The sequence below is a fragment of the Macaca nemestrina genome, chromosome 10 (assembly GCF_043159975.1).
Source record: "Macaca nemestrina isolate mMacNem1 chromosome 10, mMacNem.hap1, whole genome shotgun sequence".
NCBI lineage: Eukaryota > Metazoa > Chordata > Mammalia > Primates > Cercopithecidae > Macaca > Macaca nemestrina.
The window spans coordinates 66,293,071-66,298,402 of NC_092134.1; the positions used below are offsets into that span (position 1 = coordinate 66,293,071).

Consider the following 5,332-nt stretch of genomic DNA (forward strand, 5'->3'; position numbering starts at 1 on the left):
CTTACATTTTATTTTCTCTGCCCTCGTCCTGAAATCAGCCATCTCTCCAAAGTACCCTGGTTCCTTTTAGTGGAAAATGATATTAGAAACTAAAAATGAGTATACTCTAGGTATACTCATTGTTACTGGGGTATCTTGAGTCTAGACTTTTCAAAGAACAGAGTCTAGACTTTTCAAAGAATATATTCAAAAATATATAATATATATATTATATATATAAATATATATAAAAAATATATATTATATTTTATATATATATATGCACTATGGTTTGAATGTCCAAAATTCATGTTGAAGCTTAATCCCCAGTGCAACAGTATTAAGAGGGAGGGTCTTCACGAGATGATTAGGCCATGAGGGCACTACCCTAATGGATGATATTCATGCTCTTATAAAAAGGCTTGAGGGAGCAAGCTTGTACCTGTTGCCCTCTTTGCCCTTCTGCCATGTGAAGATACCCCATTCCTCGCTTCCTTCCGGTGAGGATGCAGCAAGAAGGCGCCATCTTGGAAAAGAGAGCAAGCCCTCACCAGACACCAGGTCTGCCGGAGACCTAATCTTGGACTTCCTAGCCTCCAGAACTGTGAGAAAGAAATTTCTATTATTCATAAATTGCCCAGTTTAAGATATTTCTGTTATAACAGCCCAAACAGACTAAGACATTTTACATATATATATATATATAAAATTCTGAAAGAGCAGAATTAAACAAACACAGAGGGCTCCCTGTCAATTATACTGAAAGTTGTCTGAATTCTTAACCTTACCCCGGTATACCCAGCCAGGTCTTTCTTTCATACCAAAATACATTTATATAGTAATTTGTAGTTTATGAAGCACTTTCATGGATGTTAGCCCCTTTGATACTTATAACAACCTTCTGAGAGAGCCAGAGCATTATCATTATCATCAATATACTTAGAAGTTAAATGACTATTTCAGGCTGCCATTGCTAATAAGGATCTAAAATTCCATGCCTGGTGTTGTTGATGTTGCTTCTCACTTTCTTCTCAAAAAAGTGCGCTGGTGTCCTTGAATGCAGCTGGACATTTCTCTCAGTACTGACAATATAGAGTGAAGTAAGGGGTTCCCTCCACATCCATATGATGACCAAATTCCCAGCTTACCCCACACCTATACATGTACTGTTTGAGAGAACTAAGCTATCTATTTCCAAGCTTCTATTGAATAATATAACCTCTCCTCCTTAATTTCTGTCCAAAATACTGTAAAGCAAGTAACACTTTGAAATTTATCATTTTGAAGACAGTCGTCTCACTCTAGAGCTAATGAAAGTATGGCAAAAATGTAAATGCAGTCTCCATCTTTACAAAATAATATAAAAAAGATTCCATGTTTAATCATTTATGAACTTAAAAAAAAATCCTGCCAAAAATGCAAGTTATGAGATTGTTACTTCTTGAAGGTAGTTTGAGGTACTTGAAAACAGTAATTTTAGAGCATAGAGTTCTTACAGAGTACATATATCTATCTTATCTAATAGCATCCTCTCTACACAAGTCAAGTTGAATGAATTCAGTCCTATATCCATGTTTAGCTATAGTTTTATAACTCTGACATGCATATAAAAGACACAATTTTATGTGACGGTTGTGAAAAATCATGGCTTTTTCCATTTGCATCACATTTCTCCTAGGAGGAGATCATCCATGAGAATTGAAAATTGATTTGATTTACCTAAATAAATGGGCAACGACAAAAACCCTCAAAGCTTCTCACACAGGATAGCTTTGCTATAGGAGGCTTACAGCTCTCCTCCTCTGAAGAAAAATCCCATACCCTTTATAATTGTAATGCCTTTCTCCATTAGGGTTTCCTGATTTATGATATTATAAGCTGCTGGACATTCTTCCTCTCTTCTAGACTACAGTTAGTGTGTACCACCATTTCTTGATTCTGCGCTTGTGGCAGACATTGCTAATCATTTGTTTTTTTCTGACTTTCTTCTACCATCTGTCATCCTTTCCATCATTGTTAGTTGGTATGTAGTCTCTTAGTTTATAAAGGGAGTTTAGTTCAATAGAAAAAGCATGGTATTGGAAGTCCAGAAACCTGGATTATGTCTCAACTTCAGCTGAAAATATCTGTGTCAATTTGAACTACTGACTTCACTCCTCTGGGTTTCAGTTATTTATCATCATCATTATCATCACTGTCATCATCATCATCTTCATGATTCTTGAAGTTCTTCAAGCTCTGAAATTCTGGCTTCTATTTCAGGTACAAAGGTATGTACTAGTTAAATAGTAACTAGTTTAGCAAAAGGAGTCCCTTTACTCTGCCTGCTTCTTATATGTATGCACATAATATGGGGCTCAAATAAAGCCAACTATTACAATGCCAACTTAAAAAGGACAGATAGTCTAAGTAGCAACTTCATTCATTCATTTATTTAACAAATATTTATTGAGCTCTTCCCATGAGCCAGCTACTCTTCTAGGCACTGCAGATCCAGCAGTAAACACTATCAAAGGACCTTGTTCTTCTTATGTTTTTATTTTAGAATGTGTAGAGGGACAAGCAATAAATACATACATGAATTAAAAGAAAAATACTATCTCAAATGGCGAAAAATTCTATGAAAAAAGTCAAACAATAATGGAATGGAGAGTTGTCTGGAAGGTGGACAGGCACTTTAGGATGAATCATCAAGGAAGACTTCTTTGGGGAGGTGACAGCTAAGCTGAAACCTCTAGCCTGTCATCCAAAGACTTGGTGGCAGAGCTTTCAGACAAAGGAACCTCATGTATAGAGAAAGGTTTACCAGGACGGCTTTGTTGGAGGAAGAGAGCAAATGCCAGTGTCTTTGGAGCACAGTGAATGGTGGAAGGCTTATTGCAGGTGAGGTCAGAGAGACCAGACAGGCAGATGAGGATCCGTCTGGATAGGAGAATGCCTTTTCATCAGGAGGAGGGAATGGAGCTCACAGGGCAGGGATCAAATGATGCTAATAGTCTGACAGACTGGGCCAATCATTGATTTAGTTTTCTTTCCCCAGAAATCCTCAATCCGGTTGAAAATTCCTGTTTCAGTCCAAGACAGTGACTATATTTTTCCTCGGAAAAGATCAATTGCATTCAGCAGAGGAAACTTCATCCTTTCCCAGAAGATTGGATCCTGAAAGACAGTAATCAAGAGAGAGAGAGAATACCAACATGATAGAAGATAAAGAATTAAATCATGCAGCTAACTTACTGGGAGTGTGGGAAAGGCACTTTACCTCTCTTGACATCTGTTTTGACAACTGTAAAATGAAGGCTTTGAAGAGATAATCTTGGTAGCTTTTTACCCACTCTAAAGTGGAGTTGTTTATTTATAGCTCTAAAATATATTTTTAAAATCACTTTTCCTGCTATTTAAATAATCTATGCCATATTAGACCTAACGTACATTTTTCTAAGCATTCTACACTTTACCCTTCTATCCCCAGTCCTGTAAATAAGCAGTTTATATAATTTGGACAATTTATTTCCATTATTTCCATATGATTTTCATATGACTTATTTTCAGTTGAGCACATATGTTCTCATTAAATTTTATTGTGTTCGTTGCATACTATATTATGAACAGGATAAACCGAGAGCCTATTCCTGTAGTACTCCACCAGACTCCAGTATTGGGGGTCACTTATCTAATCAGATGAGACTGTACATATCTCGTTTAGCACTGGTGTCTTAAATTATGCAAATTCTACTTTTTTTTATTTTATAAAACTCAAGGTAATAGTTACCAGTTTCCAAATATTTAGGAACTCTCATATTTTGCAAGATTCCTTAAAGATCAGCTATCTAATCCATAGTACTAGCACTTTTGAGAATTAATTCCATGAGTACCACAGGGTTAAACTTACTTGAAAGTAAGGTCTCTCTGATAACTCTTAATCTAGGTAGGATTTCAGTTCTTTCCAATCAATGTCTAATCTATATATCCAGTCTGGTTGTCAATATCCATCACAGAGAATATAAAGTAAAATCAATCTATTCTTATTCTTCTCCTTTAGCTAGCTTCAATGCGTGCCCTGTATTATTTTTTATAAGCCTCCATTATTTCTGGCCGTTTGCCTTTCTGGTAATGTAATTTGGTCTATGCTGTTCTTTTCTTTTTTTTCTGTTTTTCTTTTTTTTTGAGATGGAGTCTCGCTCTGTCCCCAGGCTGGAGTACAGTGGCGCAATGTCAACTCACTGCAAGTTCCGCCTCCCGGGTTCATGCCAGTCTCCTGCCTCAGCCTCCTGAATAGCTGGGACTACAGGCACCTGCTACCAAATACGGCTAACGTTTTTGTATTTTTAGTAGAGATGGGGTTTCACCGTGTTAGCCAGGATGGTCTTGATCTCTTGACCTCGTGATCCGCCTGCCTCGGCCTCCCAAAGTGCTGGGATTACAGGCGTGAGCCACTGTGCCCGGCTCTATGCTGTTCTTTAATGTGTCTTAAATAATGTGTTCTTCCTTTCGTATTTTGTTTGTTTGCATTACAATGCCATTTTATTTAGGAGGCAAAGAATATTGAATAAGCAACCCACAAAAGGAGAAATACAAATGTTGTTGAAACATAGGAACACATAGTTCACCTCATTGGTAGTCAATGTAGTAAAAAAATTGAAGCAATGAAAAGATAAATTTTGCCTATCAAATTGGAAAAATTCAATAGCTAGTATAGGTAAGGGTGATATTATCCCAATCTGGTGGTGGGAAAGTAATCCTGTATAACCTTGCTATAGGGAAATACTTGATCTACACCTTTGATCCTGTTTTTCTTCTTTAAATAATTTATCTTAAGGAAACAATTAGTGATGTGCACACAGCTATGTCTAGAAGGATATTTATCATTCAGTTGTCAATAATTCATAGAAATTTAAGTGTTCAACATCAAGATTATAAGTTATGTTAAATGAATTATGATACATCTATTCAATAGAATGCTATAAACCTATTAAATTTAAACTGTTGTTGGAACATATTTAGTGATGGAGGAAATATTTACAATATACTAAAAACGCAGATTTCAAACCTGTGTTTATACTATGATCCAATTTTCACAGAAATTTTTATATACATATAAGTAATTTAGTTATTTAGACCCTCATCACCCAGGACTGGACACTAAAGATAGATATAGACAACTATATAGAAGTCACGGCCTCAATAGCAGACAATGCTGTTTGCCTGCCTAATAGCCATTTTCCTCTTTTTCTTCTTGAGTTCCAATTTAGTTCAGTTGTCAATTCCTTCCCACTTGAATCTGGAGTAAATCCTAAATTTAAGCCAAATATAATGGTCCTGCAGTGCTGGCCACTGTGACTTAAGGGAAGGT

At 36.3% G+C, this 5,332-nt stretch overlaps 1 long non-coding RNA gene across 1 annotated transcript; it reads left to right on the forward strand.

The window, feature by feature from the left end:
* The first annotated feature begins 498 nt into the window (after positions 1 to 498).
* Positions 499 to 3,266, forward strand: LOC139356544 (uncharacterized). Its single transcript, XR_011608546.1, has 3 exons — positions 499 to 583; positions 2,149 to 2,249; positions 3,020 to 3,266. It is a non-coding gene; the product is annotated as an uncharacterized lncRNA (long non-coding RNA).
* The last annotated feature ends 2,066 nt before the right edge of the window (positions 3,267 to 5,332 follow it).